This window comes from Zingiber officinale, chromosome 2A (assembly GCF_018446385.1).
Source record: "Zingiber officinale cultivar Zhangliang chromosome 2A, Zo_v1.1, whole genome shotgun sequence".
NCBI classification, from domain to species: Eukaryota; Viridiplantae; Streptophyta; class Magnoliopsida; order Zingiberales; family Zingiberaceae; genus Zingiber; species Zingiber officinale.
In genome coordinates this window covers 137,398,998-137,411,778 of record NC_055988.1, presented here as the reverse complement: position 1 = coordinate 137,411,778, position 12,781 = coordinate 137,398,998, and the positions used below count along the sequence as shown (strand labels likewise).

The window sequence follows — 12,781 nt, the reverse complement described above, 5'->3', positions numbered from 1 at the left end:
CATCTTCTTCATTATCACTTTCTCCATCCATTCTACCCATCAACCATTCATTACTATCATCAATATCTGTCAAAGAGATGGGGTCAATCTTATCACGGGCGTCATACCGAAGTTTTAAGGCACGATTGTATTTCACAAATATCAAATCATTTAAGCGCTGCTGAGCTAGCATATTCCTTTTTTTGCTGTGAATCTACAAAATGTCAAAAATCACAATAAGTATAACAAAAAATATTTTCTACTTATAAAAGTAACATACTAATAGTATTACATTTATATTTATTACATACCTGCTCAAATACACTCCAATTGCGCTCACAACCAGAAGCACTACAAGTGAGGCTAAGCACTTTAATGGCAAACTTTTGCAATTCTGGGGTATTTGCTCCGTAGCATTCCCACCATTCTGCTGGAGATAATGCTCTTCTGCCTTTCGATATATAGAGAGCTGGGCAGTGATTTTATCTTGCTCGGCAGCGTTTAAAACCAATCTCTCCATAGTTTCAAACAAACCATTCACCACTTCTCCACATATATTTGAATCTGTGTATGAATAAAAATATTCTGGATTCAAATAATGTCCTGCAGCATGCAGAGGCCGATGAAGTTAGCATTCCCATCTCTTATCAATGATCTCAAACACTTCTTTGTATTTCTCTTCTTTCTCCTTAAAGGCCTTCATAATTGTTTCTTTTGCCCTATCCATAGCCTCATAAATATAGCCCATTGCAGGTTTTCTTTCGCCATCAACCAGTCTCAGAACACGGACTAAAGGCCCATATATCTTTAAAATATGCACAATACTGCTCCAAAATCTAAGTTTCATGATGACTTTAGCTACCTTCTTCCCCGCTGCTTCTTTTGCCCATTTACTCTCTGTCCAATCCTTTGAAATGAACATTTTTCTTAAATTTTGCTTCTGTAGGTGCATCCTTTCAAGAGTGAGAAAAGCAGTAGCAAATCTTGTGACACCCGCCCGACAAAGCTCTTTTTGTCTTGTGAATTGCCTCAACATATTTACCATGCCGGGGCGAACATAAATGTAAGCATTCACACTCATTGCCTTCTTCAATGTTGCTTTAAAATCAAGCAATTTCCCAATATCTTCTAAGATCAAGTCGACGCAGTGAGCAGCATAAGGAGTCCAATACAAGTGTGGTCTTTTTGCTTCTAATAATTTTCCTATAAAAGAAGTTAGAAAACTAGATAATTTTAACATATATAAGAAAAAGCATAATGATAAGAAAAAATTAAATAAATTCTTACCAGCAAGTACATTGTTACTTGCACTATCCGTTACAACTTGAAATAACATTTACTTCTCCTACACGCTCCACAAATCGATTAAGTAACTGAAATATTTTCTCTCCAGTTTTTGCATAATCAGAAGCATCAACCGATTCGATGAAAACTGAACCTTTAGGAGAATTCACTAAAAAATTAATCAATGTCCTCTGCCTTTTGTCTGTCCACCCATCTGCCATCAAACTACAACCATACTTTGCCCATTCTGTTTCACACGACTTAATGTAATCATTAGTCACATTATCAACAGCCTTTTTAAGAAAAGGAACCCGCACCTCATGATAACTAGGTCCTTTTAGACCTACACCATATTGGCCAACCAAGTCCAACATCCTTTTGAAGCTTGAATAGTTAACAACATTAAAAGGAATTGCCGCATCATACATCCACTCAGTTATAGCCATACAAGTTTTTTCCCTCAGTTCTTTCTTGTATGCCTCATTTATCGTAGTTTGTCTCTCTTTACCCTTTCTACTTTCAACCATTTTTTGCACATTAGGAGCAAAATATATATCCATTGGACCTATTTGTCTTGGCCTTTTTTGCATATTCACTGATCTAGAACTTGTACTTGTACTTATAGGCGGTACAGCTTTAGCTCCAATATCATCCATATCAATATCATCACCAAGAGGGTCTACATCCTCAAAATCTAATGTCGCAAGTTTAGAAAGATTGCTTTTCTCCGCCTTTTTCTCCATGAAATTTTTTATTTCTTCACGTACATGAGGCGGGCATTTCTTGCAAGTCGTAGTATTTCGAAACCCTCCAACAAGATGCTGTTTTGCACGATAGATACCTCCTTTTGTAACTTTTTGACAAAAGTTACAAATCAAATCATTTTTGTTATTCGGATTAACTTTTTGAAAATAATTTCATGCCGGATCTTTTGATATATATGTTGGAGTATCACTACTACCTTCCATGATAATTGAACAAGAAAATAACCTAAAAAATTAAAAACAAAATAAAAAAAATTAATGAATTAATGGAATGGTAAACTATTGTATGTCTGTACCTAGTATCAACAATAATAGAAAAGTACTGTACCACTGGTACCAGCAATAGAAAAATAGGAAAATAAAAAGAAAAAATAGGGACAACATCACATGCTTGAATTGCTTATGCAAAAAGAGAGAGAAAATATTTGCACATCACATTACCAATAAGCACATTGTTTGCACATTGTTTTAATTAGCTAAAAGTACCAGTAAACAGGGACAGCAGCAACAATTTTTTAGTCCCAGCAACATAAAACAAAAAAACAAAAAGAAAACAGCAAAATAAAAAAATAAAAAAAAGGGGACAGCATCACAGTAGCAGCAGAAATGGGACAGCATCACAACTCAGCAGCAGCTGTCAACGGGAAGGGAAAAAAACAAAAAACAAAACTGCTGCTGCCTGCTGCTTTGCTGTCAACGGGAAGGGAAAAACAAAAAAGAATGCTGCTGTCTTGCCTTCAACGGGAAGGGAAAAAACAAAAGCGAAATAAGAGGAAGAAGATATAAGAGAGAAGAAACGAAAGTGAACAGTGAAAACGCGAACAGAAGAAGAAAAAAAAAAAAAAAAACCAGAAAACGAAGAGGAGCGAAGAAGCAAAGCGAAGAAGATTACAGAAGCGAAGAAGCGAAGAAGATTACAAAAGAAGAAGATGAAGTGAAGAAAAACAAAAAAAAAAAGAAGGAAACAACGCATACTTGGGCAGCGACGGAAGCAACTCAGCGGCGGCGGCGGCAGTGGAGGATGGCGCGACTCTTCAGCAAGGTTTCTTCTTCTCCTTCCGTTATTTTCTTCTTTCCTTTTCTTCTCCGTGCCCTAATTCCAAACCAAATTAAGTTTGAAATGGTTTTTTGGTTAGAAATCGTGAACGGGAAGGATCGCGCGATGCCCTACGATCGCGCGATGCGCTTCGATCGTGCCTTCTGTGAGGCGCGAAAGCGCCCTAGGCGAGCCCAGGCACGCCTAGGCGCGCGCCTGGCGAACAGCGCCCGCCTCACGCTATCGAAGGCGCTTTCCTCAGCGCCTTGTGCGCCTGACGCCTCAGGCGCGCTTGAGGCGCGCCTTTAACAACCCAGTCCGTACCATCTTATTGTTGGGAGAGTGTTGGTGCAATATTCCCCAGGTCAAGGTTGACCTAGTTTGACTGAGCTTGAATTGGGTCAAGCTTGAGTCTAAATGTTTATGTTTTGATAGTTTGACAATACATGTTTGACAATACATGTAGACAACACATGGAGATTGCAGGTGCAATTGTTCATGTGTGGAGATTGTGATGGAGAGTCAAGTAGGTCAAGGTTGACCGGATACTTGACTGGAAAATCCTGGTGAGTGAAGCCAGGTGAAAGTCCTAACTTGGAGGTTAGGCGGACTGGAAAGTCTTGGTGAGTGAAGCCAGGCAGATGGAAAGTCCTGGTGAGTGAAGCTAGGCAGTATGAAAATCCTGGTGAGTGAAGCCAGGCAGAGGAAAATCCTGGTGAGTGAAGCCAGGTGAAAATCCTAGTGAGTGAAGGTAGGTGAAAGACCTGGTGAGTGAAGCCAGGCAGAAGAAAAGTCCTAGTGAGTGAAACTAGGCAGAAGAAAAATCCTAGTGAGTGAAGCTAGGTGAAAGACCTAGTGAGTGAAGCCAGGCAGAAGAGAAGTCCTAGTGAGTGAAACTAGGCAGAAGGGAAGTCCTGGTGAGTGAAGCCAGGCACGGGGAAATCCAGATGGGTCAAGGTTGACCAGACATCTGGTGAAAGTCCAAGTAGGTCAAAGGAATTGACCGGATACTTGGCACGAGGAAGAAAAGTCCAAGTAGGTCAAGGGAGTGACCGGATACTTGGCATGATGAGGAAAAGTCCAAGTGCGTCAAAGGGATTGACCAGACACTTGGTGAGGGAGTCCTAGCAGGTCAAGGGTGACCGGATGCTAGGCATGATGAACCAACAGGTAAAGGATTGACCGGATGTTAGTTTGGGGGCTTGGGACTTGGTTTTGGGCAAAAACCAGCAACTGGATCGATCAACCGATCGATTGGCTAGAACCCAATCGATCGGCCGATCGATTGGAGAGTCCCTGCGAGAAGCTTTCGTCCCAATCGATCAGTAGATCGATTGGGAGGCAGTCGCGAGCGCACAGAAGCCTGCTAAATCGATCAGTGGATCGATCCAGAGGTCCTAATCGATCAGTGGATCGATTGGGGAAGCTACGATGTGTCGCGATAAGCCCTGGATCGATCGGTCGATTGATCCAGGCAAATTCCCAGAGCACAGAGGCGCTCTGGATCGATCAATTGATTGATCCAAAACCTCCTCGATCGATTGGGAGCAATCCAATCGATCGGGATTCGACCGTTGGCGTCGTTTAAAGCCGCAGGTGTTCGATTCCTTCGGTAGAACTTCACCGATTCATCTCACATCCTCGACAGCAACTCCACAGCTCTCTCTAAGCTCCAGATCGCCAGTTCTTGAAGGTTCTTGGAGACTCTTCCAAGTCAAGAGGCGGATCAAAAGCAAGAAGAAGAAAGCTAGGGTTAGGGTTTCTTGTATTCATTGTAAGCTTTGCTTATACTTTTGTTCCCTTTCCTTTCTTTCTGTATTGAGAGTCTTGTAAGGCTTCTCCGCCTTCGGTAGTTACCGAAAAGAAGTGTTTATTAGTGGAGGTGTGTGTGTGTGTGCGTGGATCCTTAGACTAGTCATCTCTTGTGAGGTGGATACCAAGTAAAATCCATTTGTTAGCATTGTTGTAGTTGTTTCTTTATATTTCCGCTGCACATCTCTGAAGAAACAAGCAACGAAGCACACAAGCACGCGACGAGCTATTCACCCCCCCTCTAGCTACATTTCGGTCCCAACAAGTGGTATCAGAGTGAGGTCGCTCTTCACCGGAATCATCGCCGGAAGGGACAAACATAACAAGAAGAGCTAGAGGGTGAAGAAGTTGGAGCAAAATTATCAAAGTCAAAGAATTCAAGAAGCTCAACTTCAAGATGCAATTCCAAGATGGAGTTGGATTTGACACAAGGGTGGCTCCACCGTACACATCTACAAGCTTCGATCTTTGGAGATCAAGGATCGAGAATTTCTTAATGGTGGAGATAGAGCAATGGTTTGCTCTCATGGAAGGTTTCGAAGCTCCAAAGAACTCCAAGGGAAAAGTCCTCAAGAAAAGCAAATGGAGCAAAGAGCAGATTCAAAGGAGCGAGGCAAATGATAAAGTGACTAAGCTTTTGGTCAACTTATTGCCTAGCCACATTTTGACTCAAATTGGAGAATTCAAGGATGCCAAGGAGCTTTGGAGCAAGTTGACAACTATTCATGAGATCTCCTTCATTGTACCAATCCAAGAAAAATCCAAAGAGGGTGACTCATTGGAGCAAGACCAAGAGGAGGAGAATTCCGAAGTTGAGAGATGCTCAACTTCCGTAGAAGAGGTCCAAGAATCCTCATCCTCAAAGGAGTGCAATCAAAAGAGCAAGGAAGGAGCATATTCCTTGTTTCATGCACAAGAGGATGAAGAAGAAGGTGAATCCTCCACCTCTTGGATTGAGGGGGAGCGACCTTTGGTGGCACCGGATCAAGAAGAAGGAGAAGCTTCTACATCCGGGTCAAATGGAGAAGAAGCTTCCACCTCCACAAGTCAAGCTAAATCAAATGGAGGAGCATCACTATCGAATCAAGAGGAAGCCTCTACATCCACATCACATGGAGGATCAAGTGCCATCTCTACATGTGAAGATAAAAATATCTCAATTAAAAATAAAAATCATATTATATGTTTTGAGTGTAGGGAGAATGGGCACTACAAGAACAAGTGTCCCAACTTGGCCAAGAAGAAGGGCCAAGTGGCACCCAAGGGCAAGGAGAAGCCCAAGGAGACCATCCCTACAACAAAGGAGAGCAAGGAGCACATTGTGTGTTTCTTGTGCCAACAAAGTGGGCATTACCGAAGTCAATGCCCTAAGGGGAAGAAGGTGGTCAAGGCTCAAGGAGGAAGCTCAACTCAAGGGGGAGCCTCCAAGGTAAAAAGGAAGGTAACATTTATTGAGCCTACTCCTTTAAATCATGGTAAAAAGCATACTAGTTCTAATTTATATCATTTCAATGCTATTTACCATGAAAACAGGAGGCATGATAAAGTTAAGGAAAATCATGTAGCTTATCATGCTAAAATCACTACATCTAGGGCTAGGAATGTAGATAAAAATCTAGGCAAGAATACTAAGGTCAATAACTATAAGCCTAAAAACAAAAATGCTCATGGATTTAATGGAAAACCAAAACTAAGGACTTAGTGATAGAAAATCAAGTCTTGAGGCCAAGACTTGACAAACTAGAAAAGACTCTAAAAAAGATGGAAAATATCCTTAAAGGGCAAAATGAGCAAAATCTAGGTTTAGGACAACAAGGGTCATCCAAGGGAAATAGAGGTTTGGGATACAAACCTAAAATCAAAAAGGATGTACCTACTTACCATAGGGTTCCATATAGCTATGGAACCAACCCTAAGTCTAGAGCTCAAGTCAAGGATACAAGGGAAGTTATCCTTAGAAGTATCTTTGCAACAACAAACGTGACTAAGACTTCAAAGAAGTCTAAGAAAGTCACAAAGAAGGTCACAAGGGAAGCAATCCCTAGAGTTGACCTAGAAAATGTGACCAAGGCTTCTAAGAAGCCAAACAAGGTCACTAGGAAGGTATCTAGGGAAGTTATCCCTAGTGAATACCTAGAGCATCCAAGGAGCACCAATAGGTTTTGGGTTCCTAGGAGCATCTTCTCTACCCCATAGATGGGTTAGAGAGTGTCAACTCTAAGTGGAAAGGTAGTTAACCCAATCATGATGAAGTTGACACTCAAGGAGCATTTTCAAGGTTATTATTAACCTTTGAAAATGAAATGGATTTATGATTTACTCTTTGGGAGAGTAAAATGTGCCTAATTCCGGAGATATTGATGTTAATCTTAATTGGCACAATTTGAGAAAACATAAGAAATACCAAGTTGGGACTTTGGTATTTTCTTAGTAATTTAAGGCAAATCTAAGCCTTAATTTAAAGTGCTACTCTTGAGGAAAATGAAATATGCTAACATTTGAGGAATGTTTTAAATTTTTAATTGACATAATTAATTCAAGAGATTAAAGAAATGCCAAGTTGGGTTTTGACATTTTCTTGAGGAAATTGGGCAATCGAGGGTTTAAGTTTTAGGATTAGCTAAGATTAAGGATACTTAGATAGGTAATCTAGGTATTTTATTTATGCTAAATCTTGCTATGATTGTTTGCCCATTATATGCCATGACATCATGTTTTATTTTTGCACTCATGCCTTATTATGAAAACACAAAAATACCATGTCATGACATACATACATCATGTAGTTATAGGAAATTTTCTTTTGAAAATTATTTCTTTTTGATGTATGTCATAACATTATCATGCATTATGGTTATTTCCTTAAAATTAAGGACAAATGGCATTTATCAACAAGTGGTTTCAACAAGTGACATCCTAGGTGGATGTTCAATATCCACAAAATGCCTAGATAGATATGCATGATCCCTAGATTAAGGTGAAACCAAATTTTACATCTCACAAAGACTTATAAGATGACTTGTATGTGTTTTGTGCACAGTAGATACAAGTGAGATATTAGGATGATGAACAAAACTCAACATGCTGATTTAGTGCATTTCCTTGAGTTTTAAGTTCATCAAAACACATAGTTATGTGTTTTCCCATCATTGGGAAAGCCAATGTACAAGTCATGTGCATTAAGCCCAAGGAATATGGTGGGATATTGGTTTTGAAAATCATTTTAAAACGCTTTTGGAAAACCTTGGTGAAGGCTATCTTTTGATAGTAATCACCATTGAAAAGTTAAGCACAAACTTGGAAGAAAACACTAAGGTTTTTGCAAGTTTTTTCAAGTTTGTGTCAATCTTTGAAAATATGATGTATTTTCATAGAAAACTATTTTTCCATGATAAAGTATACCCTAAATAATGTCTACACAAATTTTCACGATTTTTTGGATTTTTGTGGAATTTTTTTGGGGTTTCTGAAGTTGACTGAAATGGAATTTCAGCAACTATCAGAACTCCAATTGATCACCTGATCGATTGGAATGCCTTAATCGATCGGGCGATCGATTGGGAAGGCAAATCCCGCAAGCAGAAGCTCGCTGGATCGATCCACACTACCTGAATCGATCAGTGGATCGATTCAAGATGGTTCAATCGATTGGAACCCAACTCCAATCGATCGAAGATGCTGATTTTGGCTAGGAAAGCTTATTTTCAGCATTTTGAACCTATTTTAGTCTAGGTAACCATTCCTAACACCTCAAAATATATTTGTATACATAAAAAGGGTGTTTTCATGTTGAAAACAAGGATGGATTGGTTGAGGAAGACTAAATTGAAGTTTAGGTTGAGGTTTGATTCAAATTTTGAACTTTTGAACCTCAAAACTTCTAAATTTGGGTTTCCTAAAGGTTTAGGGATTCCAAGTCATTGTTGGTGCAATGACAGAAGGTACGACCATGTCTTTAGGGGGAGGTACTCTTTAAAGACATGAAAACTATTTTTCATGAACCTTGGAAGGTAGTTAACCTTCTTTTAAGAACATGCTCAAAGTTGAGCATTGGATTACAATGGAGAGTGGATATCTTCATTGTTTAGGTTGTAAATGCTCAAGGTTGGGCATTTGTCTACATTGGGGGAGAATGTAGGGTTAAGGATAAATGAAGGGTGTGAGACCTTCATTATCGTGTTGATCACAACGAGTGAAGTTGTGAACAACGATGAGCAACTCTTCAGGGGGAGAGTCTCAAAGGGGAGAATTTTCAACAAGCGAATTTGTTGATGTGTGTCCAAAGATGGGGTATGGTTGTGATGTGTGCCAATAGGAGGAGAATGAAGGGTTTAAGTTAGGCCTTCATTATCTAAGAGGGAGTTTGCCCTCTTAGGGGGAGAATGTAGGGTTTAACTTACGTCTTCATTACCTAGTGGCATGAAGAAGGTTGAGGCTATGGGATTAGCCTAACTTAAAGAAGGTATTGTCAAACATCAAAAAGGGGGAGATTGTTGGGAGAGTGTTGGTGCAATATTCCCCAGGTCAAGGTTGACCTAGTTTGACTGAGCTTGAATTGGGTCAAGCTTGAGTCTAAATGTTTATGTTTTGATAGTTTGACAATACATGTAGACAACACATGGAGATTGCAGGTGCAATTGTTCATGTGTGGAGATTGTGATGGAGAGTCAAGTAGGTCAAGGTTGACCGGATACTTGACTGAAAAATCCTGGTGAGTGAAGCCAGGTGAAAGTCCTACTGGAGGTTGGCAATTTGGAAAGTCACGGTGAGTGAAGCAGGCGGATGGAAAGTCCAGTGGTGAAGCGGCGGATGGGAAGTCCCAGTGGTGAAGCTGGGCGGTATGAAAATCTGGTGAGTGAAGTCGAGAGGAAAATCACGGTGAGTGAAGCCGGTGAAAATCTAGTGGTGAAGGTGGGTGAAAGACACGGTGAGTGAAGCCAGGCAAGAGAAGTCAGTGGTGAAGCTGGCGGAAGGAAAATCTAGTGAGTGAAGCCAGGAGAGAAGTCCTAGTGAGTGAAACTAGGCGGAAGGAAAGTCCGGTTGGTGAAGTCGGGGCGGGAAATCCGGATGGGTCGAAGTTGACCGGACATCAGTGAAAGTCCAAGGTCGAAGGAATTGGGGATACTGCACGAGGAAGAAAAGTCCAAGTAGGTCGAGGACGGATACTTGGCGTGATGAGGAAAAGTCCAAGTGCGTCAAAGGTTGACCGGACACTGGTGAGGAGTCCTAGCAGGTCGGGGTGGCCGGATGCTAGGCGTGATGAACCAACAGGTAAAGGATTGGGATGTTGGTTTGGGGCTTGGGACTTGGTTTTGGGCAAAACCCAAGCTGGATCGATCAACCGATCGATTGGCTGAACCAATCGATCGCCGATCGATTGGAGAGTCCTGAGAAGCTTTCGTCCCAATCGATCGAGATCGATTGGGAAGCAGAAGCTCTTGGATCGATCGGTGGATCGATCCAGAGGTCTGTCGATCGGTGGATCGATTGGGGAAGCTTCGATTGTCGCGATAAGCCCGGATCGATCGGTCGATTGATCGAGCAAATCCCGCAACTCGATCAATTGATCGATCCAAAGCCTCCCCGATCGATTGGGAGCAATCCAATCTATCGGGATTCGACCGTTGGCGTCGTTTAAAGCCGCAGGTGTTCGATTCCTTCGGTAGAACTTCACCGATTCATCTCACATCCTCGACAGCAACTCCACAGCTCTCTCTAAGCTCCAGATCGCCAGTTCTTGAAGGTTCTTGGAGGCTCTTCCAAGTCAAGAGGCGAATCAAAAGCAAGAAGAAGAAAGCTAGGGTTAGGGTTTCTTGTATTCATTGTAAGCTTTGCTTATACTTTTGTTCCCTTTCCTTTCTTTCTGTATTGAGAGTCTTGTAAGGCTTCTCCGCCTTCGGTAGTTACCGAAAAGGAGTGTTTATTAGTGGAGGTGTGTGTGTGTGCGTGGATCCTTAGACTAGTCATCTCTTGTGAGGTGGATACCAAGTAAAATCCATTTGTTAGCATTGTTGTAGTTGTTTCTTTGTATTTCCGCTGCACATCTCTGAAGAAACAAGCAACGAAGCACACAAGCACGCGACGAGTTATTCACCCCCCCTCTAGCTACATTTCGGTCCCAACACTTATATGTGTCTCCCAAATTTTCCCCTCAATAGATGCAACCCCAACTTTCTTATTAATATTTTCATTTCTTCTTCTATCCATCCTCCAAACATTCACTGTAACATCCTCATCTCTACAACTCTGCTTATGTGCTTGCGTCATAGCATAACATTCAACTCCATATAACATAGCAGGTCTAACCACCATTTTATAAAATTTTCCTATAAATTTTAGAGGTACTTTATGATTACAAAGAACACCTAACACTCTCTTCCATTTCAATCATCTCGCTTATATTCTATGTAAGACATCTCTCTCAATCCCTCAATCCTTTTAAAAAATTATATTCAATGCTTAAAATTCTCAGTTAACTACTCGTCGTCTCCTATCTTAACAATTGTCTCATTACGTCTAATATAATTAAACTTAAATTCCTTATATTTTGTCTTTATTCTACTCAGCCTAAAATCTTTCACTTCTAGTGTTTTCTACCAAGATTCTAGTTTAGCATTTACTCCTTCACATTTCTCATCTAGCAAAATAATATCTACAAACAACATGCATCGTGGTACTATATCTTGAATGTGTTCAGTGAGTTCATCCATGATTAGTGTAAAAAAATAGAGACTTAGAGTTGATCCTTGATGTAACTTTATCTTTATGGGAAACGCTTTGATTAATCCGCTTGAAGTTTTCACTCTTGTCATTACATCCTCATACATATCCTTAAATAGTTCAATATATATTATACTAACACCTCTCTTTTCTAGCGTTCTTCGTATAATTTCCCTTGAGATTCTATCATAAGTTTTTTCTAAGTCGACGAATATCATGTGTAAGTCTTGTTTATATTCTCGACACTTTTTAATTAGTTGATTGAGAGGATGTATAATTTCTATTGTCGACTTCCAAAGCATAAATGCAAATTGATTTTCGATCACCGCGATCTCCTTTCTTAGTCCTTTTTTCTATTACTCTTTCTCAAAATTTCATGTATGACTCGTTAGTTTAATACCCCTATAATTTGCACAATTTTATATAATTTTTTTATTCTTATATAAGAGAACTAAATACTTATCCTCCATTGATTAGACATTTTTTTAATTTTCAATATTAGATTGAATAAGTCATTCAATACTTTGTTTCCTAAGGCACCTTCATACCTTTATCGGAATATCATCTGGTCCAACTGCTTTTTTCCTTTTGTATCCTATTTAAAGCTTGCTATACTTATGAAGTTTTGAATTATATGATAAAATTTTAAATTTCTATATTTATTTGACCTACTTATATTACCTAAATTAAGTTGGTCATCTAAACCTTCATTAAAAGTTAATAAAAATATATGTTTCATTGCTCTTTTTTCTTGATCACTTTCTAGTACCCTATTGCATTCATTTTTAATACATCTTATTGGGATAAAATCTCTTATCTTCCTCTCTCTTACTTTAGCTATTCTGTAAATGTTTCTTTCTTCTTCTTTTACATTCAATTTTCGATATAAGTATTCAAAAGTTCATTTTTAGCTTCATTCATTACTTTCTTGGTCTTTTTCTTAGCTACTGTATATTTTTTAAAGTTTTTCTCGTTCTTACAAGTATACAATTCTTTATAGACTATTCATTTTTTTTCTTCACTTTCTCCTATACTTTTTCATTCTACGACCAAGATTTTTTACTTGGTGGTGGACATACTGAGTATACTTTTGTCTACTATTTTCAACTTTGATACCATCTTATCTCATGTTGTATTCGTTGTCGTCGTATATTTCTTCTAATACTTTTAATACTACCCTGTCCTT

The 12,781-nt window shown here is 39.6% G+C and overlaps 1 protein-coding gene across 1 annotated transcript in view; it reads right to left on the bottom strand.

The window, feature by feature from the left end:
- Window positions 1–12,781, bottom strand: part of LOC122042415 (uncharacterized membrane protein YuiD-like) — a 32,876-nt gene that overhangs the window by 1,298 nt on the left and 18,797 nt on the right. The gene's annotated exons all lie outside the window — the stretch shown is intronic.